Source organism: Sarcophilus harrisii, chromosome 1 (genome assembly GCF_902635505.1).
Source record: "Sarcophilus harrisii chromosome 1, mSarHar1.11, whole genome shotgun sequence".
Lineage (NCBI taxonomy): Eukaryota > Metazoa > Chordata > Mammalia > Dasyuromorphia > Dasyuridae > Sarcophilus > Sarcophilus harrisii.
In genome coordinates, this window is record NC_045426.1 from 692,585,260 (window position 1) to 692,609,759 (window position 24,500).

Here is a 24,500-nt window from a genome sequence, read left to right on the forward strand (position 1 = left end):
TTTACATGCTAAAAAACAATTTATTATTTACTAATGAATTTTATAATTGGACCCTGCCTCCATTATTGGTTCTTTGCATAACAGGAATAGGAACCCTTCACACATATAACCAAGGTATTATTCATCCCCCTTTATCCCCAAAAGTTCTTCCAATACAGGGGCCCAAAAGTTGTTCTTCCAGTTTTAATAAGGAAAAAGTACTTTATAATTAATAAAAATTTCCCATATTTTGCCCATTTTTTCTTGATTTTTTACAAAAAGAAGTTGAAAGGGGCCCCATAATAGAATGATTTGGCCTCGGAGCCGAATCCCCCTTGATGAACAATCAGACACGAATGTCAATAACAATTAGATTGTCGGAGGGCTCCAGTCACTTAGGACTCCAGCTCGCTGTCTACAAGGCTCAGATTGAAACCCTCAGCTCCGAGAGCTCCAAATCGGGTTTGGCATTGGGAATGAAAAGACATCAACAATAATGGTATTAAGGGGCTGATGGGCCGAATGAGAGTGAAAGACCCACAATAATACCGGGGCCCTGTGCATGTCAGGAGGCAAAGAAAAAGAAGGAGGGAGAGAAGGAGAAATATATAGAGAGACAGACAGACACAGAGAGACAGAGAGAAACAGAGCCAGAGAGCCAGAGCCAGAGAGAGAGAGACAGAAAGAGAGAGAGAGAAACAGACAGAGAGAAATAGACAGAAAGATAGAGAGAAAGAGAGAGAGAGAGAGAGAGAGAGAGAGAGAGAGAGAGAGATGCACACAGACACAGAGAGTCAGAGACTGATTCAGACAGAGACAGAGAGGAAGAAAGGAAGAGTGAGAGAAAAAAGAAAGAGAGAAGAGATGAGGAGAGACAGAGAGGGAAGAAGGGGGAGAGAGAAAACAAAGGGGAGAAGGAGATAGATAGCCAGATTGATATGAGATGCAGACAGGTACAGACTGAGAGACACAGACATAGTCAAAGATAGAGCTGTAGAGCAAGAGAGAGTAACAACAGACAAAAAAAGAGATCATTGAGTCACCAAGAGAGATAGCTGTTTTAGTCTGAGAAAAATGAAACAGGACAGCTTTGTCAAGGACATAAGAAATCTTTCCTAAATCCCCAATAAACTTGACTGATCAAGAAAAATGGGTGTTAGGAAAAGAGCAAGACCTATTTCAAAGGGCCATTGGATCACAGGATCTTAGATTTACATTTTGAAGGGACCCTTGGGTACATCAAGTTCCACATTTTCCTTTACAGTTGAGGAAATTGAAGAGCAGAAAGTTTAAATGACTTGTCCAGACTCTTCTGTAGTAATTTTCTGTGCAGAAATTGAACTCATGACTTTCTGACTCGGAATCATATTCACTCTTGGAGGAAATTACCTATATGATTAGAAGAAAATGAATGAATGGATTAATGAATGCAAAAACATTTATTGAGCCCTTTTATGTGTCAGGCACAATAAGTGTGGCAAATACAAATATAAAAGAATCTGTGCTATCAAGGAGCTAAAAGCAGGGAGGTAACACGGATACAGGAGTAGGGGTCAGTAGTGCTTTGGTCTATGAACTTACAAGGATGGTGAGAGGAACGATGGGGCCAACCTCCATTGTTGTCCTTTCTAGATGTGTCTTGTCTAGAAATAATGCTAGGTTTTTCTACTTTTACTTTCTAGACTAAGAGGTGGAAAATTGTGTCACAAAAAACCAATTGGGTCTAGGGCAAGCCACAGAATAAGAGTGAAAAGTATGGGGGCAATCCTCTTCCTTTCAAGGTTGGTAATTCTGAGCACATTGGATGGAGATATAAATGAAAAATAAAATATCTGGACCAGTTTGAGTTGGATTGGATCACTTGTGTGTGTGTGTGTAATATTTTATTGACTTCTTGTTTTATATTACCCAAATTTCCCCTAGTGTCTCTTCCCCTTACCCTCCCAGAGGATCATCCCATACACTGAAGAATATTTTTAAAGGGGCAAGATGGGGGAAGAGAAGAGGAAGAAGAGGGGGGAAAAAAGGTAAAACCTTTCAAATCCATCAATACATTGAATAAATATTTGAAAATTTTATACCCATGGACTTCCTACAACATCCACTTGTGATTGTTTTGTAGTTGTTCTTTCCATTTGCCTTTTTATAAGTCATTGTATGTGTTGTGTTGGTCTTTTTATTTCATATTAATTTATATGAATCTTTCCATGTTGCTCTTTATTCATTATGTTCTTCATTAATAAAGAGAACAGTGATTTTTCCATTATATTTATGAACTGCAATTTGTTCGGCTATTCCTCAGATTCTCCAAAATGATTGAATCAGTTCACAATTCCACCAACACCTTATTAGTGCCCCACTTTTTCCATATCCTCTTCAATATTTGTCACTTCCCCTCCTTCCTTCCTTCCTTCCTTCCTTCCTTCCTTCCTTCCTTCCTTCCTTCCTTCCTTCCTTCCTTCCTTCCTTCCTTCCTTCCTTCCTTCCTTCCTTCCTTCCTTCCTTCCTTCCTCTCTTCTTCTCTCCCTTCCTTCCTCTCTCCCTTCTTTTTTTTTCCTCCCTTCCTTTTAAATTTGTGCCTAGCATTTAGTAAATGCTCATTGAATTGAATTGGATTAGAGGGTAGGGAAAGGTGATAACCTTTGATCATCTCATTATTACCCCATTTGGGATTTTCTTGGCAAACTAACTGGAATGGTTTACCATTGCCTTCTCCAGCCCATTTTGAAGAAGAGGAAACTGAGGCAAACAGGTTAAGTGACTTGCCCAGGGTCGCCCAGTTAGGAAGTATCTGAAGTCAGATTTAAACTCAGAAAGATGAGTCTGATTCCAAGCCATAGCACTACGTAATTGCCCCAAGAAAGCAGAGATTTAACTAATAAAGGTTCAGAAAAAAAGGGTGAAAGCTTTGAGCTAAAGTATGGGGAGTAAGGATTGCCCCAGGTAAATTTGACAACTAGGTGTTTAAGTGGCATGTCTCTCCTTTTAGCACATCCTTCTTCCTTCCTCCTCTTCTTCCCCTTAGCCTGCCCTTTCTCTATCAAAACTTCCTTCTCTGTATTCTTAAGCCTCAGGGCTCTACTCCTGCTGGACTCTAATCTGATAAATTAATTTGAGCGAAGGTGTTAATGGGTGATAATGGCTCACAGCAGCTCCCAACCCCTCTCGGGTGTCATTTGCTTTGGAAACAGGCTCTCCAGGCTTTTTCTGTTGGGGGTTTCAAGATTTTCTCAGTCATCAGCCATGAGCTGTCTTTGATTTCCTTCTCCCAATCACTCCCAGTTAGTTGCCAGGTGCTGTCAATTCGACTACGGTGATATCTTTCACTTCTGGGTCTTCCCTTCTTCATCACAGCCACAGCCACTGCCCTAAACCAGAACCTCTTCATATTAGTCCTAGCTCATTATAGTCAACTAGCACAGGTGACCAGCCACACCTTCCTAAGAATGTTTTTATTATAACTTTCCTCAGATGAGAAGCCAGACTGAGCCAAGAATCAGACTCTTTCTCCCCAACTTCATCGCTCATCACTCCCCTTCACAAACTCTTTCCTTCATCCCCTTGGAGCTAGAATTCTAATGACCTGAGTTCAAATCTACCTCAGATCCTTATTAGATGTATGATCCTGGGCAAATTACTTTAGCTCTGAGCCTCAATTTTCTGGGTCTTCTCTGACTTTCCACCATGTTCCAGGAAGTTCATTATTGGGATAACTCTCTCTGCCTCTTGGATTGAAATGGGGCCATGAACTCCCAAACTCTTTATTTAAGAAGGGAGCTTAGCCCAGCACATCTCCTTTCTAACCTGGCTGCTCTTTTGGGACTTTTCTAATTAGACTTCTCCATCAATCTGAGTACCTTCTCTTCCTTGCCTCTCACATTGCTCACTCTTCAGTCTTTTGTGCTTTGTTTTTTCCCACTGAGGAGGCATCTAGGTAGATAGAATGCTGGGCTTGGAGTCAGGGAGAACTGAGTTTAAATCCAGACTCAGACAGTTATTAACTGTGTGACTTTGGGCAAGGTGCTTAGTGCTTAGTGCTTAAGGTGAACAGGTGTGGAGGATTTTTATTCTGTCCCACTTACAAGATCATAAATCCATGGAAGTATCATCAAAAGGAAGTTAAATGCATAATATTTATCTTAATTAACTATAAAGATAAAGATACCTCTTTACTTGTTGAGCAGATCTCATTAATAGCAAAGCATTATTATTTAGAAAACCTGATTATGCAGAATTTTAACTAATAGATACTTGCTGACTGGTTAATTGTTGTAAATATAAAATACTAGATTTGAAAGAAAATATGGTGAAGTGGATGGAAAACTGGATTTGGAGTTAGGAAGACCTTGTTTAGAATCCCACTTCAACAAGTTAGCTTTTCACCAGGACAAGTCAATCATCTTCTCTTGAGGGTCTCTTGGCCTCTATACCTTTCAGTACTAAATGATTTGTTTAAAATCATTATTCATTCATTTTCTGCTTTGTCCAACTCTTCTTGACTCCATTTTCTTAGCAAAGACACTGGCGTAGCTTGCCTTTTCCTTCTCTGGCTCATTTTACAGATGAGGAAACTGAAGCAAACAGGATTAAATGACTTGCCCAGGGTCACACAGCTAGTAAGTATCTGAGGCCAAATTTGAACTCAAGACTTTCTGCCTGACACTCTATCTACTGTACCACCCAAGGCCAATATATGTAAGTTCAAATCCTAGCTCTTTCACTGGCCATCTCTTGACCTCTGGGTTCCTCCTCTATAAATGAGAGGGTTGAATGGGTACATCCAACAACCTCTCTGGGTCTCAGGTTCCTCATCTGTAAATTTAGAGGATTAGATTGGATGACAACTAAGTTTGTTTCCAGGTCTAAATCTATCATCTTACTCTCTTTTTCTTGCTTTTCCTTTTCTTCCTTTCTTTTTTTCCAATTGCGATTAAGTGGCTTGTCTGGGATCACATCGCTAATAAATATCTGAGGCTGATTTGAACTCAGGGTCTCCTGACTTGGGGCTGATGCTCTCTATCTACTACATACTTAGCTGCCTCTTGACATCTCTAATACTAAGATCCTGTAATTCTACCCTAAGATAGATCTCACAGTTCACTTAAAAAAAATCTAAAGATGTAGAAACTTTCATGAATAGGGAGATTTTCATTTCTTACAGTTATACATATCTATATAAAAGCATCTACAGACTTGAGAGCAGGTTTTTTTTTTATCATTTAACTTAAAAAAACACACACAAAAAATAGATTAATCAATACTGAACATTTTAAAGTACATGCCGTCACTATGCTAAACCCCAGGATACAAACTATTGGCAGATTTATTGATTATAGGCTCAGTGTTATAGACTGCACACAGTCTACAACATCCAGGTACTGAACTTACTTTTGAATAAGTTTTTTTCTCTCCTGAGATAGGGGATACTACTGTGATTCTAGGGGTATGGGGTATTCCAGGAAGCTCTCTCACTTTCTCCACATTATGAGTCACAGGAATCGATGTGAATGGTGACCTAGGCATTGAGCCTAGTTCTATATACATGGAATCACCATGTCTTCTCAATGCAAATTAAACAGATAGGTGGGGTAGGGTGGGGTGGGGAGAGAGACAGAGATGAAACAGAAAGAGAGAATACACAGATAGAGACAGAGAAACAGAGAATGAGAAACACATACACAGAGACAGAAATGAAACAAAAAGAGAAAGGAGACAGAAACAGACAGAGAGACAGAAAGAGAGGAGAGAGATAGAAAAAGAGTGACAATGAGACAGAGAGAGGCAGAGATGAAACAGAAAGGAGATAGAGTCAAAGAAATAGAGACTGAGAGAGAGATGGAACTGAAGAGAAAGGAAACAGACGTAGAAAAAGAGAGAAAGAGACAGAGTTAGATAAACTGAGAGACAGAGAGACAGAAATAGACAAAACGGAAAGAAAAGGAGACAGAGACAGAAAGTCTGAGAGAGACAGAGACAGACAGAGACAAAACAGGAGAAAGGGGACAGAGAAACAGTCTGAGAGAGACAGAGAGAAACAGAGACAGAGATGAACCAGAAAAGAGACAGACAGACAAAAAGATCAAAAGAAAGAAGAGATAGAAAACAGAGAGTAGAGACACATGGAGACAGATACAGAGATCATGATGGAGATAAACAAAGAATGAGAGACAGACCACTATCAAGTTTCGCTTGGATCTCAAACTGGAATCCATTCTCTAGGCATCCAGAGGTGACTCATCTTTGCTTGACCGCCCTGGAGGAGGGGGAGCCCCCACTTCCCGGGCATCCCCCCAGGCCAATTTGGGACCACCCTCAAGTTTTTCTGATACCCCGAGGAGTCTTCCTCTCGGCGCCCCTTGCCCCATACTCCCAGCGGCCTCTTGGACTTGCTCAGGGCCGCACCCGCCGAGCAAGAAAGCGAGTCGGACCGGAAGAAAGAAAATCTTTTGAAAACATGGATTTATAGAATCCTCAAAATACTTTCCACATCCTTTCTGGCACGAACCCCTAGGTACCTTCAAGTAGCTGCCAATATCTACTTAAAACTCAATCCGCTGGCTTTATGGGGCAGGGTATGCAATACGCTCTGAAAAATAACCAGATTACGAGATCCGAGACTGGCTATTACTTATCTCTCAGTTACGTCCCACAATTCCACCGACGATTGGAAAAACGTTTCAGTCCTTACTCAGTTACTCTGTTATTCTATACGCTTTCTTTACGGAGTGATACCTTGGGCTGCACCACCTCATATAGAGCAAGCCCCCGGGGAGAAATGAGAAGTGGCTTTAGTTTCCTTTCACTGTAATGAAACCAGTTGAATTACCCCCCCCCTTTTTTTTTTTTTTTTTTTTTGCTGCTGAAATTCTGTTAAATACATTGAGGTTCTCTTTTAAAGGATGCTTGCCCTTTAAGGAAACACTCTCTTAAAGAATTAAAAGAAGATTTTAAAGCAATATCCTAATTGGAAATTGCAAACTGGACACAGATTTAAACCATGCCCAGAGAGAGAAGTGAAGTACCGAATTAAGGGAGGGGAGGGGGACGAAGGGGGATGGGAGCGAGCTCCTTGAGGAGTAGGAAAAAAGGGAGGGGGATGGGAATACCTCAGCCCTGAGAAGAAGCAAGAAATGTGAAGCCTTTGGGCTTCTAGGAAGTGACAGATCGCTAAGTATTGGGTTTTTTTCCTCACTTCTCATCTGTTTCATGCCTCTCTTCTTCATCTGTATTCCTAGAACTATAGCTTTACATAATTAAGTTGGCAATTATTCATGTAATTCCTTATTACGCTTTTCCGCTGTTGTCCTGAATTATTAGTTTTCTCTAAACTCATAAAAAAGTCTCAGAATTTCAATGTCTGTTACTTAATGCTTTCCCTCCCTCCCTCCCTCCCTCTCTCCCTCCCATCTTTTTTCTTTCCCTTCCTTTTCCGTCCTTTTCTTTCTTTCCCCCTTTCTCCTTCCCTCCCTCTCTCTTCTTCTTCCTTCTTTCCTACCTTCCTTTCTTTTTTCTTACGTATTTTCCTCCTTTCCTCCCTCCCTCCCTCCGTTTTCCCTCCTTCCTTCCTTCCTTCCTTCCTTCCTTCCTTCCTTCCTTTTTTCCTTCCTTCCTTCCTTCCTTCCTTCCTTCCTTCCTTCCTTCCTTCTCTCCTTCCTTCCCTCCTTCCTTCTCTCCTTCCTTCCCTCCTTCCATCTCTCCTTCCTTCCCTCCTTCCATCCCTCCCTCCTTTCCTTTTCTTCCTTCCTTTCCTTCTTTTTCTTCTCCTATAATTTACCTTTCTTGACATTGTCTCATGCTTTGCCCTTTTCTCTCCCTTCCTATGGAAAATGATTTCATAGGGGTTGTCCTAAAAGCACAGAGCCAGACCTGAAAGGGATCACAGAGACCCCCTAGTCCAACTCCCTCATTGTAAAAGAGGTTCTAACTGAGTCTTTAAAATAAGAGGTGGGTGGGGAAGACATTCATGTCTCCAAAAACCAAATCGGGTCAATAAATATTTATTGAATACCTAATATTAGAGAGACATTCTGCTTAAGTGGAGAGAATGAAGTGGAAACTGAATTTGAATCCAGATCTGCGCAAATTTAAATCCTAACTCAGACTAACTCTGTGACTTCGGAGTTAATACTTATCATCCCTGGGCCTCAGTTTCCCCATCTATAAAATGAGAAAGCTGACCCCACCAAGATCTCTTTCAGCTCTAAATCTAAGATCCTGTGATTTTATGAATTATTGTCATGTGGCCCTAATTCAATCAGTTCACTTCTTAAGCCCCAATATGTAAAATATTGCACTATTAACTCAGCTCACAGGGCAATTTTGAGGAAAGTGATTATAACAATGCTAGGTTTTGTCATTGCTATATGCTCAGAGGAACCACAGATATGGAAGTGGAAGATATCTTAGAGCTTTGGAGCCCAGGAGTTTTATACTTTTCTTGTTCATTAGACCCTTTGGTTCAGACTGGTGAAATCTTTGGACCCTTTCTGCACATAAGGTTTTCAAAGATATAAAATCAAATTTATAACATTACAAAATTGTTATAATTTTTTTTTTTAAGTTCACAGACCTCAGATTAAGAACTGGTGACATTAGCCCAACCCTCTCATTTGACAAGTGAGGAAACTGAAGCCCCGGGGTATAAAGTGATTTGCCAAGGTCATGTCAATAACAAGTGAGAGAATCAGGATTTGAATCCAGGATATCTTGCTCTAAATCCAGCACCCTTTGTACTACCCCATGGATGTCAAGTAAAATATGTCTTCTGCCCTCAGGGAATTCACAGCTCATTGAGGTGATGTGAGCTGAAATCTGTATATATCTGATTTCAGAAAAGCTTGGAAAGACTTACATGAACTGATGCAGAATGAAGTGAGTAGGACCAAGAGAACACCACACACAGTGACAAGATTATGTGATGATCCACTGTGATGGATTTGGCTCTTCTGAACAATGAGGTGGTTCAAGGTAATTTTGATAGACTTGGGATGGAAAGCTCCATCTGCTTCCAGAGAGAGAACTATGGAGATTGAGTATGGATTGAGACATAATATTGTCACCTTTTTGTTCATTTCTTTTTTTCTTTCTCATGGCTTTTTCTTTCTCTTTTGGTTTAATTTTTCTTGTTCAACATGACAAATATGAAAATAAATTTAAAAGGATAGCACATATTTAGCCTATATCGAATTGCTTGCTGTCTTGGGGAAGAGGGGATGAGGGAAAGAGGGAAAAAATTTGGAATACAAAGCTTTACAAAAGTCAGTGTTGAAAAATATCTTTATATGTATTTGGAAAATTAAAATACTATTGAGAGAAAAAAGAAATTTGTATGTTCATCTGGTGATTTGTTGGATTCAGTATTCAAATCCAAAAATATTTCATATATATGTGTGTGTAGGTGTATATGTATATATATATATGCAGGAATATTATATATGGGTATGTGCATATCTATATATATAGATACATATGCACACACACATATATTTAAATGTTCAGTTATTTTAGTCTTATCTGACTCTTTATGACTCCATTTGGGATTTTCTCAGCAGAGATACTGGAGTTTGCCATTTCCTTCTCCAGCTCGTTTTACAGATGAAGAAATTGAGGCAAATAAGGTTAAGTGACTTGTCCATAGTCACATAGCTAGTAAGTGTCTGAGGCTAGATTTGAACTGTACCACCTAGTTGTCTCTCTGTCTCTGTCTCTGTTTCTCTCTGTTTCTCTTTCTCTTCACAAATACACACATAATATAATATATATGGAATATAGTGCATATTCTCACTTACTGGAGTGACTGATCACATACTTCTTAGGTAAGTCACATCCTGTGACAAGCCCATTCTACTGCTGGACCATTCTAATTCTCATGTATTATTGGAATAGTTTTCCCCTTTCTATTATTTAGCTCTTTCCCAAAGAAGTATTTGATTGAATGTCTTAAACTCACACGATGGCCTCAAAGTCTGGAGATCTTGGGATCAATACTTAACATTAGGAATGAAGATATAAAGATATGGAAGCTCCAAACCTAAAACCAAGCTTGTGTAGGCAAGATGTGACTTTAGCTGCCACGTGCCCATGGCTACATTGTGGTTGGGATGGGATATAGAATAAAGTGATTTTTCTCCTCCTTCATGGTCTGTGACAATCTGTTGGGAAGAAGAACAGAAGAGAGAGACCAGACATTTCATATCCTTTTAAAGCTCCATGGGAGTTTTGGCTTTTCCTGAAGGATGTCAAAGAGGGCTTGCACCATCATTTCAAAGTTCAGGCGCTTCAGGTTCTATAGCACTACACTGCATGTGGCCGAAAGCAATCAGGGCTTCCTTATTCCCACGACTCCCAAGCTAGTACATCATGGTGCAGAATCACAATGGGCAGCTTTGATTGTGACCTGTTCCAGCTCATTCCATTATTCAGTTCATTATTCTAGCTAGTATAGATCTTAGAACGGAAAATGTCAGAGATGGGAGGGCATTAGAATAAGGGATGGCAGAACTGGGAGTGATTTTAGAACAGGGAGTATCAGAGCTGGGAATATTAGAACATGGGATATCAAGGCTGGAACACTTCAATGTTTTGAAAGGTCTCCATCTTCCACATGGAAACTCCCTTTACTGGCATAGATGGCAACCCTTCCATGTTTCAATAGATGGTGAGTTGCTCTCTAGAAATTTCATCTAATAACAAATCTTTTTATGAGAGATGTAGACTCCTGTTCCTTCTCCTTCTCCCTTCCTCTCCTTCTCCCTTTCTCCTCCTCCTTCTCTTCTTCCTCCTCCTCCTCTTCCTTCTCTTCCTCCTCCTCCTTCTTTTCCTTTTCTTCCTCCTCCTTTCCTCCTTCTCCTCTTTCTTTTTCTCTTCCTCCTCCTTCTTCCTTCTTCTTCCTCTTCTTTTTTCTTCTTCCTTCTTTCTTTTTCTTCTTCCTCCTTCTTTTTCTTCTTTTCATCCTCCTCTTCTTCTTTGTCCTCTTCCATCTTCTCCCTCTTCTTCCTTCTTCTTCCTCTTTCTCCTCTCCTTCATCCTCCTTATCCCCATCTCAGATCACATTCATAAAGAACTTGGAGGCTCACACAGTACTTTCTAACCCTATGTAGTTAGTAGGAAAACATACAATATATTCTTATTGAACAGACCTCTGAAGATCAATTATATCCCTTCACCTTTCAGATGAGGAAACTGAGACCCAGAGTGAGGAAGTTACTATTCCAAGATTACAGAATGAATGAGTAGCAGTCTTGTGTTAGAATCCATTTCTCTCCCCTCCCAAGCCAGGGGGCCAGTATTCTCTCCATCAGTATAGCTCTCAGGCTTGAGATCCGGTTCCCAGAAGATGCTGGAGACTCTTAAGAGCTCTGCTCTCCCCTCGCATGGGTAGAAGCCGGCGCTGTCTCAGGAAGCCCTCAGTAATTTTGTTCAGGAAACGCCTTGCTCCCATCCCTGCAAAACAATGTATTTATTATTGCTAAAACTTTTCCGTCTGGGGGGAGGGTGGGGGAAATGCATCCCACATGATTTCTAAAGCGAAGCTGCCCGGGTTTACAAATACAGTACCTTAATAGCTTTGTAAACATTTATTCAGTGTGACAGCTGACGGCAACATGTGGCAGCAATTAGAAGAGTCAGCAATGTAGCATATTAAGAGCAAGGTTAAATCTGAATTAGTTGGGTTTGTTGAGACAAGACACCCATGGGAGAAGAGCTCTTTCTTAATAGGTTCTGACTCCGCTGACATGGGCTGGGTGTGGGTTGGAGCAAGGGAGGGAAGCAGGGTTGCAGCAGAGGGGCCCAGGGCCTAGACCCAGTGGGGTCTTTCTGGAGCTGATGGTCCACAAGATGGATGCTGACCTACTGAGGAGGAAGGGAGGGAGGGATGCATCGATGCTGAGGAAGAGGAGGGGAGTGGTAGACGAGAGACTAAAAGCCCGGTTGCCTTCTCTTAGGTTAATTGGTGAGCCTTCCATAGGCTGATTGGCAAAGCAAAAAGGAAATAAATTGAAATGAAACCTTTCCTGCCTATAAGACAATTCTGCTGTTCTCCTTTCTTTCTCTGCTCTCTCCCCTCCCACATGCACAGACACACAGACACGCAGATTTATGGAGTCAAGTTAGTTTCAAACAAACCAACTGGTAAACATTTATTCAAATGTCCACTATAACTCTGCTAGGGCTTGGGAATAAAAACACTCCCCGCCATCCCCCAATGCCAGAATACTGGCCTTCAAGGAGATCACAGTTTATTGGTGAGATTGGGCCAACAGCAACTCTGGCTATGGTACTCTTCTGCTCCGGGAGTTTCAGTTGTTCCCCAGTGCCACTAAGAACAAGTATAAACTCTTATTAAATGTTTATAAGTTTTCACACTATGGATCCAGCCTATGCGTCCAGTTTTCATTGAATATTACTTTCCCTGACTCAGTTTACATTTTAGCCATGTTGGTGCAATACATGGCTTTCTAAGTTTTGTCTCTGTGCATTTCTTTTTATACCTATGATGTACACCTTTCTCATTGCCACCTTCTAGAACCTTGTAACTTACTTCAAGGATTAGTTCTTACAAATCTGGTTCTCAATAAAGCTCTTCTACCCATATTACATTGCATGTATTTTGCATGTATTTCTCTTTATACCTGTTGTTCACCTTATTCCCCCTCACCAAAGACACAATAAATTGTTGGAGATTAGGGAATGTTCATCTACCCATACTACATTTCATATATTTTGCATGTATTTCTTTTTATACCTGTTGTTCACCGTATCCCCCCTCACCAAACAATTTTACAATAAATTATAACTTCTTTGTGTCTCTGGAGCCTGCTACCGTGCTTGCAATACTTGTCAAATGAAAAGTGAATTTTCTGAATGCAAAACTAAAACTTAAAAGCATGCCCTTCACAAAACCACATTAAAAATCAACCAACTGAAGCAGCAACACTGATTATATTCCTGTTATATGTCTGGCATTGCACTAAATTCTGGGCATGCAAAGCCAAAGGCACAATAGTCATTGATTACAAGGAGCTTACCTTTTAATGGGGGGTGGGGGAGGGAAGGGACCCTAAGCTTCAGAGCTGAAAGGAATATTGCAGACCTTCCACCTCATGGTTTAGAAGAAGAACATATGGCAGTGAGGACTTAGGAACTACAAGTGGAAGCCTGGGATTTGAGCAGGGACCCTTGGCCTCCAACTTTGTTGCTCTTTTTAGGACTTTGCAGATCTATCTCACCTTGGCTTCTTGACTCTGATTTCCCACCTGCCTGGCCCCCTATCCTACTACTTGCTGAGCTAGTAAAGCATTTCACAAACCTTAAAGCACCATATAAGCAGAAACTATTTGTTGCTTTGATGACCCAAGCATCCTCTGAACAGCCTAATGACTGAAACTCTCTGAAGGTGGAATGGGCTTGGTGGGAGGTAGAAGGCTCCTCCTTGCTGTAGAGTTAACCATCGCACAACCCAGCTGCCTCCACAATCCCCAGTCTATTCCTTCTATTGATTCCTAAGATCCTTACTATCCTCAATCCGATTAAGCAACGTGGGAAAATCACATCTTCTCTTGAGTCATGTCTCAAAGGAAAGGAAGCTAGATGGCACAATGGATAGAGCACTGCCCTTGGAATCAGGAGGACCTGAGTTCAAATGAAGCCTCAGACAGAGTCCAACAGTCTGGGATACAGGGGATGTCCTCCATTTCTGACAAAGCCCTAAGTACTCCATGGTACCTGTTTCTGTCACCTTTGTGGCCATTGGAACAAATTGTTCTCATCTACCTATTCTGCTTGGGTAACTTTTCCCTTGATTGAGGTGGACATCCTTCTAATTCACTGACAGGTTTGTGGTCCATCGGTTCTGTGGTATATCCCTTCTGTGAGATAGTTTACTGCAGTGTACCTTACTCCCCTGGCCACATATTAGCTTTAGGGCCTTGGATTAGAAAACAATGTACCCATCCTGAGTATGGTGGAGCTGGGTAAGCTACTAAAAGAGGTAGTATGATATGGAGAAAAGAGGAGTTGACTCTGGAGTTGGAGGGTGTGAGTTCCAGTCTTTTTTTCCCCCTTAGGTTAAATAGGAATAATTCTTCTAAGCATATTTCTATATTCAACATGTTGCTCAAGAAAAATCAGATCAAAGTGCTTTTTGTGGAACATGAGAAAGAAAAAAAATAAGCAAACAAACAATAATAAAAAAAAAGGTGAAAATAATAATCCTCCTTTAGTCTCCATAGTTCTGTCTCTGCATGCAGATGCTTCTTGGAATTGCCTTGAATCACCTCATTGTTGAAAAGATCCAAGTTGATCATCATATAATCTTGTGGTTACTATGTACAGTGCTCTCTTGGTTCTGCTCACTTCACTTAGCATCAGTTCATGTAAGTGTGCATTCAAATCTTGACTCTGATACTTTCCCATTTATGTGACCTTATATAAGGCATTTCATCTTGCCTCGGTTTCCTCACTCATACAAGGGAGGTGGATGAGATGATCTTTGGATTCATTTCCTACTCTGGGTCTATGATTCTTTAAGAGCTCTCTAAGGCTGTCTCTGCTTTAAGGCTTCAGAGGAAGGATGGGACAATGGGGAAAAATATGGCACTTGGAATTGGGAGCCCAGTTCTAGTCCAACTCCATCTTTGACTTGCTGTGCCATTCTGGGTAAATTATCTTCACTTACTGGGTTCTGATTCTTTTTGTAGAGTGGAGAGAACCAACTTAACCCTTGATCCTTTCTGGAATTCCCTAATTTATATGGATCTTTCAGTTATAAAGTTGGGATATTTTGAAATTTTGCTATTCTTCCACATGTGGGCACTCTTTATGGCAGTCCCTCCATTCTTCTTGATTCTTGTCTTGACTTCAATGCCTAATTGACATAAATTTGTAGTTTCATAAAACTACTAAAAGCCATTTTCAATTCTATGAATACCAGGGCTAATCACAGGGACTCCACAGTGCATAAAGAGATAGACATGGAGTCTGGAAGACTGAGTTCAAATCTCACTAGCCATTGAAACCTTCAGTTAAACGACCCACTTAACTCTTTCAATATCGGTTCCCTAAGAGGTAGATGTCACCCTACTGGGGATCAAGTGAGAGATGGCACTTGAAAATAGCATTGAAATCATCATTTATTTGATGTTACTTAGAGATCAAAATTTAATAAATTAAAGAAAACTAGACTCACTGGGGGTCAACTAGGGGCTTATCCCTAAATCTCACCGCCAGGCAGGCCCCCTAAATTTCAAAGACAATTCCAATTATAAAAATTCAACTCCCACTCCTAATCAGGAACCGGGCTCTGTTTTTATGTAGGAGGTCACATTTCCCGGGGCCTTATTTCCCAAGCAAGCAACAAATCCTCTTGGCTTTTGTACCCCGAAGGGCATCTCTTAGGCAGGTTGGTAGTTAGGGAAATGGAGAAAATAAGATGGAAAAGAATAAAACTGTCTTGGGCAGGCTGTAGGCACAATGGAACACAAGAGCCTAGCTTTGCTCTGAGGCCTCTGACGTCAGGGCCATTCACTGCCAGATAATGGGCATTAGGTGAATGCACAGTGGAGAATAGACCAATTAATGCTGGAGTAGGGCAATGTTTAGAAAACTGATTGAGACTAATGGGCCCTGGAGCTTGAAGTGCTGGATTTCAGTTGGGTCCCCATTCTGGGCTTTCTGTACAAGGGGAGGAAGGAACAATTCATGGTCCTTTCTTTCTTCCTCCGCAGGAAGAAGGAGGAAATTGCTTTCATTTTCTTCACCGCTGTTTAGGCATTTTCGGGGATTATGATTGTGTTATTGTGTGTTTTTCGTAGCTAAGAGCCTTCATGGCTGTACCCCCCACCTCTTCCCTCCTCCTCTGCCTCCCCCATCCAGAGCTTCTACTCTGGGCCTCTGCCAAGAGCAGGCTGGGGCCTGGCACAGAGTCACCCACAGAAGGGGAGGCCTGTGAGGGGCGCTTTTGTCCCCAGGCTGGGCTCAAGGAATTGAAAACTACCTGAATTTTGGAAGACCCAAGGCATTCCATGAGGATAGACTCAATCCCCATCCAAGAGCTTAGATTTGAGATCATGTAGTCCTATCCCAATGTTTTATCTGAGACCTAGAACAGCAAAGGGTCATAGATTTTAGAACCGGAAGGAATATTCTTAACCATCATCCCGTCAAACATTCATTTTTACAGATGGGGAAACTGAGTCCCAGAGAATTTATGTGATTGATTCAGAGTCACACGAAGAATAATGACCATGGGGCAGCTGGGCGGTGTAGGGGATAGCGCAATATCCCTGAAGTCAGGAGGACCTGAGTTCAAATCTGGCCTCAGATATTTAATACTTCCTGAGTGTATGACTCTGGGCAAGTCACTTAACCCCAATTGGCTCAGGGAAAAAAAAAAGAGTAGTGAATGAGCTGAGAGTCTCCAAATCTCCTACTCTTTCCAAGGCATCATTCAATTTTTTTTTCCATCTTCTGGAACTGGACTCCTCCCAATGCTATTAATATTTTTTAGTCTTGGAAGGGACTTTAGAGATCACCTTCTAAACCAATCCCCTCTTTTCTCAGAAAAGGAAACTGAGGACTAAAGTTTGGAGGTCTCTCTCTAAGGTCCAAGAAACAAAAAGACATAGGTCTCCACCTTATAAGTTTAGGGAGTGGCTGCCCAAAATTACATTAAGTGGTATAGCCAGGATTCAATCCCACCATCTCTGGCTGTAAATCTAACTCCCTTTCCACTTCATCGATGTGGGTTTGAGGATTTAAAGCCAGAAAGATCTTTAGAGGTCATTTGACTCAGTATCTTCATTTTAGAGATGAGAAAAATTTCACTCCTGGTGTTTCCTACCTGGATGAGTTTAAGCAAGACTTCAGCTTCTCCATTTATAAAACGAGGAGACTGGATGGGATGTCCTGAGGTCCCTTCCATTCTCAGGCTGTGATCCCTAAACTTAATAGGGATAGAGACCTATGTTTTTTTTTTTTTTTTTGTTTGTTTGTTTTTTGCTCCTTAAATCTTAGAGAGAGACCTCCAAACTCAGGACACAAGGACTAGTGGGGGAGATAATAATGGCTAATGGTAATACCTGGGATTTGTATAATGCTTTAATACAATATTTACATTGCACTTTGTGAATAGAAGAGATAGGTGCTATTATTATCCCCATTTTACAGATAAGGAAATTGAGGCTAAGGAAGTTGGCAAAGATAATGGCATGGTTTGCTGTTTCCTTCTCCAGCTCATTTTACAAATGAGGAACTGAAGCAGACAGGGTGAAATGATTCATCAAGGGCAAATGTCTTAAAGCAAGATTTGAATTTAGGTCTTTTTGACTCCAGATTCAGCTCACTGAGTCCAGGACTCTAGGAGGACACTATTTAGAAGGGAACAAAACATTGTCAGGTCATGAAGGAACCCAGCTGGGATGCAGTTTCTGGGAAAAAAGGGAAAACTCTATGGTCTCAGCCTTCTAAAGGAGTATAAGTGCTGTGAGCACCCTCTAAATTTCACCACTATGAGAAAAAGCCTTTGTCACCTAGCCCTAGTTATGTCTCTGTGTATAGGAAACAGGTCTGTGTGGGCGAGGTAAAGGACAAATCTTAAAGCCAAACTGGCTAGTTTCAGGATTTAAAATATTTAATGAAGATTGAATTAATGTGGAATACCTGGTAAAGGCAAGATGGTCTAGGCAACATGGAACTGCCCTTATAATCAGGGGGATTTAAGTTCAAGTGTCATCTCTGACACATAATGACAATTTCTCAGTGCTCCAGGTAATAGAACAGGAACTGATATGATAAATGATAGAGAGTTTGATATGATAAATAGACAGTAGAGAGAAAGAGAGATACACACATAGACAAAGAGAGAGACAAAGAGATGGAGAGATTGAGAAAGACAGACAGAGAGACACAGAGAGACAGAGAGAGATGCAGAGAGAAAAGAGAGAGGATAAAGATGGCAGATATAATAAGATAAGATAAATGGATAGATAGACATCTAGATCCCCCACCTTCTTCTGCCTTAGTTCTCTGAGGACAAGAGTATTTTTATTTTGTTTTGTTTTGTTTATTTGTTTTTTGGTCTTTATATCCTCAGAATCTAACATGATACCTTATAGACATACAGCAGGTGCTTAACAAATGCTTAAAAAGAGGCAGCTATGTGGCATAGTGGACAGAGAATTGAAATCAGAGTCAGGAAGTGAGAGTTCACATCCCATCTCACACATTAGTTTCTGGGCAAGTCACTGCCTTGTCTGCCTTAATTGTGGTTTCCTTCCCTAAAATGGGGATCGTAACAGCATCTACTTCATAGAATTATAGTGAGTACTCAGTGAAGTAATATTTCTAAAGTACCTGGCACATAGTAGGTGGTTTATACCTATTTCCTTTCTTATTGAATGGAATTTATTTTTTCACATTAATATCCAAGCAGTTGAAGACATATACTTTCTCATATTTGTATCTTCAGTGTCTGGCACATTGTAAGTGCTTTTTAATCCATTGAAATTTTTTTTCTTTTATTTTTTCTCAGTAGCACGTAGGGAGATGATAGTGAGTGGTTGGGTCAGGTCTCCAAAATGGATTCTAGCCCCGAGATCCCGGGAGGCTGCGGTGTTCTGGTATAGAAGCACAAAGTCTTATTAGCAATAATGACCTGAACCAGACACCGGAGCTGGTTTCCAAGTCCTGTACGTCTTAAAAAATTACCAGTTTAGGTGCTGCCAAGCCGAGATTAAAAGCAGCGGCCCGTGAAGGGGACTGGCACTCAACAACATCCATCTTTTTGCACGTATTAATATTGCCTGGGGAACGGAGCTCCAGGCTTGTGACAGCTCTTTCAGACCAGCCCAAATTAAAGACAGAAAAAGTCCTTCCTCAGGCACCTCATCAGTTCCCCTGGGGTCAAGACAGGCTTTGGCCCTGCCAGCCTGTTCTTACAAGTTCTGGAGCAGGCCAAACAGAGAAAGCCAAAGCTAAGCTTCCTGGATGGATAAAATATCTGTGTGGCCACGGCAGACATGAACATTTTTTTAGAACTCCTATGGAACTCCAGTGATTGATCCTGGATGTCTTTAATTTTTAGAGGCACTTAAAAAAATTACATTCAATCCCTTGAGATTTGAATTGTGAATCAGTGGGAAAGAGCACTGAATTTGGATTCAGAAGCTTCTCTTCGTGTTCCTTCTAGATTGAGAAAAACGCTCCCCGTGATTTGAGACAGTAGTCCCCAATACTTGGGAAAGAGGTTTATAACACCATGAGGTTCCAAGGCATTGATGGCCAAGTGGCTTTGGAGCTGTGTGTTTCCTGGCTTATTAGGAAGAAAACTGAGATGCAGAATGAAAGACACTGAATTTTGGGGCCAGAAGATCCTAGTTCATACACCAGCTTATTATAATCCATTTGATGATGCAGAAAGTTGCTTCCTCTCTCTGGGTCTCGGTTTCTTTCATCTGTACAATCGATAGTACACTAGAAAAGCCACTGTTCTAAATCCATAATCCCAAGGATCCCACAATCGCCATAACTAAGATAGCTCCAAATCATGCTGAGCAGAAGGCCAGGACACGTATGGGGAAGCCTTGGGTGAGTCGGAAGCAAACATCAGCACCTGAGTCTGGGGCAGTCATGTCTCCTTTCTTGGTGGGGAGGACAATGGGATTTGAATTCAGAGCCAAATAGGAGAGAAGAAGCCTTCATCCAGTCTGGCTAAATCATTTACTGAGTCCCTTCTTCCAAAGGGATGTCATTGGGGTTATTGAAATTTCAATTCAAGGATGATGAAGACAGCTTTTCTTGTTATCAAGAGCATTCCACTGCCTTAAATTTCTTTAATAACTCCAGAGGCACTCTCTTTATCTCTCATATGGAAACAATATGTTCCCTTTCCCATATGTGGCAATTATCCTCTTTGATTGAACCATGTGTAAAAACGTGCAAGGAACACACCAAATATCCACCTGGCCAATTTACATATTTTTTCAACATTTACTTTAGATATTGAGCCATGCATTTTACAACCATATTACATGGTGTCAATCAAGGAGACAGTAAATGGAAAATGTATTATTAGTCCAAATTTCCCTTGTACCCTTCCTCCCCGTGTCTGATATTTCTTTCCTCTGATATCATTAACCCGTCACATTGTAGTAAACTTGGCAAACGACCCAGTTGGAGTAAAAGGCATTTCTGTGCTCCACCCCCAAGCGCTTTCTGTGAGGAGACTCTTGTGAAGCTCTCCTTCAAGCAGTTATTAGCTCTATGACTGGGATATTTACTTGGCTGCTGCCTGCCTCAGTTTCCTCATCTGTTATATAATAGCAGCACCTGTCTCTCAGGGTTGTTGTGAGGATTAAGTGAGATAACTTGCATAAATCCCTTAAAATGTGATATAAATGCTAGAGAGCATTTTGGGTTCAGAAGCTCCTCTTCGGGTTCCTTCTAGATCTAGAATAATGCTCCCTGTGATCTGAGACAGTGCAGAGGTGGAATTTGGCCACTGAGTCACTGAAAATGAGGATGACCGTATGTAGAGAACAAGATAACCCTCAGGATGCAGGTACTAGCAACTTTGGGGGGGGGGGAGTTGAGAAGTCAACAATAATTTAGAAAAAAAGAAGTAATTTAGCTTACAACAAATACATAGAACCTAGATTTAAAGCATGGACCTCACACTATCTAGTCCACCTTTCTCCTTCTTGTACAGTTGAGGAAATGGGATCCAGAGAAGTTAAAGAACTTGGCCCAGAATTATAGAGCTATGGACTGTGATAACCAGGATTTGAATCCATGGTCTTCTAACTCCCCAGACTATTCTTTTTTCCACTATATACATGTTATTGGTCCTTCATTCTCGAAAATGACCATGACATTGGGGAGGGGATACCATGACATGCAAGTGAATTGGATTTAAGTGAGGGAGGGCTGGGCAAGGTCACCTTCCTCACTTTCCCTTCCAGAACCATCTGGGCTCAATGGACAGAGAGAGATTAGGATGAGAGGACATTGCTCTGGACTATATCATACTGGCTTCTTAAAAGAGTATTGGAAGGGACATTAATATCCATTTTCTAACCATTGCTCTACCTTGAGTAAATTCTTTCCTTTCTACAGACTTCAGTTTCCCTAAATGTCAAATGAGGAAGTTGGATTAGCTGTTTCCTAAGGCTGTTTCCAACCTCACATCTTAGGATGCAGTAATGGCCAAGTTCATTTTAGCTCTGGAATGCTCATTCATCCCAGACTCCTTTTGGTCTCCGATACTCAGCTTGCCCCTGAAAGATACATTTGTAAAGTCTTCTGGAGAAATCGGGCTGGCCTCTAGGGCGCTGCTATTCAGTGTTGCTTGGACCTGGAACTTTTTCCTTGCAAAATGAAATTTCCTGCTGGTTCTTCCCTGGAGAACTCTCTTAGGGGTGAAGAAGACTGACTCCTCAGTGGGTTTGTCTCAACCTCTCAAGCAATTTTCAAAGGTTTTTGGGGTCTACAAAGCCCCCGAAGAATTTGGCATGGAGCGGTTTCCCCCCTTCGTTTCTAAACCCATGGGCAGATTAGGAGAAATGGAATCCGTATGTTTCTGATTCATTTACACTTAACTCATCAAAATGTTCTTTTTTTATGAGCTATTTGATGTCCAGAAAGCCTTTTGAGTCTCTTTTATAAGCCTTTTAAAGACTTTTCTTTTAGAAACAGGCAGTTACATTTTGCCAAGAATAAACAAAGTTGAGCCTCAAGAGTAAGAATCTGGCCAACTAGCCCGGCAATGAGGGGCAAGGTTTCGATGTTGCCCCTTCTCCGTCCCTGACGCCTTCTTCCATTTCTCTCTTCCCCTAGTCTTTGGCTTCCTCTTAAGTCTCCCTTTGGTCCCCCATTGGCTGATGTTACCCCAGCTCCACATCCTTGGACCCTTCAACCCCATATCCTTCTTACACAAGCTCTTAGAGCTGAGAGTCACCTCAGAGGTCACCTAGCTCAGTAGTTCTCAGCATTTTTGGTCTCCGGACTCCTTAACACTCTTAAAAATTATTGAATGCTTTTGTTTCTATTGATTTTCCATGTTCAAAATGAAGATAGCTAAATATTATTATAAATAGAGTTTTGCCTTAAGAGTCTCCTTTTGAGGAGACCCCCGGAGCACATGATGAATTATAGTCCAAACCATATTCCAAAACAAATCCCTCTTATAAGATCCATGGTAAGTGGTCATCCAGTTCTTTGCTAAAAACCTCTGAGGAGGAGGAATCCACCCATTTAAAAGTGAGCAGCTCTAATTGTTAGGAAATTTTTTTCCTCCTATCAAGCCTAAATGCATCTCTCCTCATTTTCTACCCACTGTTCTTTATTCTGCCTTTTAGGGTCAAGTGAAACTAAGCTGAACTCTTCCACAGGAGAGTGCTTCATGGGATATTCTTGATCTCCTTTCCTCACAAGTTAAGATCTATATGTTACCCCTGGCTGTTGGGAAAAAAAAATTCTTTGGGGTCATGCCTTGAAGTTGAAATAGAATATAAAATCAAATAACAACACCACAATAATGACCTCCAGAATCTTGAAGCTGGAAGTGATCTCAAAAGTCATCTAGATTCAATTCACACATGGACAAGACTGCCTTCTACATCATCACCAGCATGAATCTTTTCAGTAATTCAGCTGGAAGAGGTCCAGGGAAGGAGAGTCAATTATATTTGCATCATCATGTGCTTGATGATTTTCCAAATGCTTTTCCCATCTTTTGCTCCATTGAAGCTGGCCGTCCTCCATGATCCAAACTTTTATGGTTGACAAAACATTTACATATGTTGTGTAAGCTGATCCTCATAACAATACTGTGAAGTAGGTGTTATCACCCCCATTTTACAGATGAGAAAACTGAGAGGTTGAATAAGTTGCTCTGAATCCCATGCTAATGAATATCTGAGGTAGGATTCTAATTCTTATGGTGATTTCAAATCTGATATTCTTAATATCACACAACTGCTTCAGCATATTTAGAAACTACTAATTATTTTCTGTGTGCTTATGTATGTTCACGTGTATTTCTCAATGAAGCTGTGATCTAAGTCCCTTAATCTCCCTGGGACTCAGTTTCCTCATGTATAATTTGAGGTTAGTCCATGAGTTCCCCTTCAGCTCTAATTTTGTGAACTGTGACTCTTATTTCAGACTTTGTGGTCCCAGCATTTTTATGTTCCTGACATGTAGAAGATGCTTCATATATACTTACTAATTGGATTAATGGATTGACTGATCTTCAATCAGAGGTTATTTCCACTTCTGGAGTATAATGTCCTCTTCTCTAAAATGGGAAGTTTGATTTCCTTATTTTCACAGAATATACAGGGTGGGCAAGAAATGAAAGGGAGAAGAAATTATCGTTGTGCTGGGATCTGTTCATTGGAGCAATAATTTCCCACAGCAGGGAGTTCACAGATCTATTCAAATTTATCCACCTATGACTGTCTATCTTTCCATTCATCTATCTATCCATCCATCTGTCCACTTATTTATCTACCTATCTACCTATTTACCTACTATCTACCCCTTTATCCATTTATCTAATTATTTATTCATCTGTCTGTACACATCCATATAAACACATAGCATATACATTCATCTGTATACATATAAACATATATTCTTCTGTACGTATATATGTATATAATTTTAAACTATTTTCTGTTTTGATAATAACAAATTTCTCCTATAGTCTTCCAAATCCCACTTCTCACCAAGGAAACATGTTGAAGAAATATACTGGGTGGCTTGATGTTGGGAGAAAATTGGAGAAATGTTGGCATTTGGAAGGTTGTATATGAGGAGCCTCCATCTCTTTAAAATGATTATTAATATCTTTTATTTTTTACAAAACTTCCCTCATTATTCTTTCCCTTCTCCCACTCCCATGAAACCACCCCTTCTAACAAGTCATTTACATTTCTCCTTCAAAACAAACCCCCTCCCACACCAGCCCTGCCCCCCAGCATTTGGCTTCATGACAACTTGTAGGGAATAGCAGTTCCCTGGAACAGAGACAAAAAGGCTCCCCCCGTTCCCGTGAAATATTAGCTCTTTGACTTAAGAGAACATGGACCCTCGAGGAAAGAGACATAAGACAAGAGAAGGGAACAGAGTCTGGGAAAATGGCATCTTTTTATTGGAGCCATTAGGAGAAAACAGATGAGCTGTGGGACAACACTGCAACAAAGTCAAAAGAACAATGCCGGGCAGGTCCCTGTTCTTTCCAATTCTAGGGGCTCTTCAATAAACGCTTTATAACTGCTAATGATGATAACAAGACTAAATGAATAGGAACAGATTAATTCATTGGGCATGAGCAATGTGACTATTATTCCCCACTTAAAGCACCAAAATCCTGTGTTTTCCTTAGAAAGAAGAGGGAGTCCCCTAAGATAGTAAAGAGGACCAAGAATACTAAATGATTGAGTGGTTTGAGCAACGTCAGACAGTAGTTTCAGAGACAGGTCTGGGGATGAGAATAGCAGATTCTGGGAACACTCCCGGAT

At 40.9% G+C, this 24,500-nt stretch overlaps 1 long non-coding RNA gene across 1 annotated transcript in view; it reads left to right on the forward strand.

Annotated features, from left to right (window-relative positions):
- Positions 1 to 10,424: 10,424 nt before the first annotated feature.
- Positions 10,425 to 24,500, forward strand: part of LOC116421468 — a 34,022-nt gene continuing 19,946 nt past the window's right edge. Inside the window, exon 1 of the long non-coding RNA XR_004231829.1 lies at positions 10,425 to 10,636. This is a non-coding gene — a long non-coding RNA (uncharacterized LOC116421468). The remainder of the gene's footprint in view (positions 10,637 to 24,500) is intronic.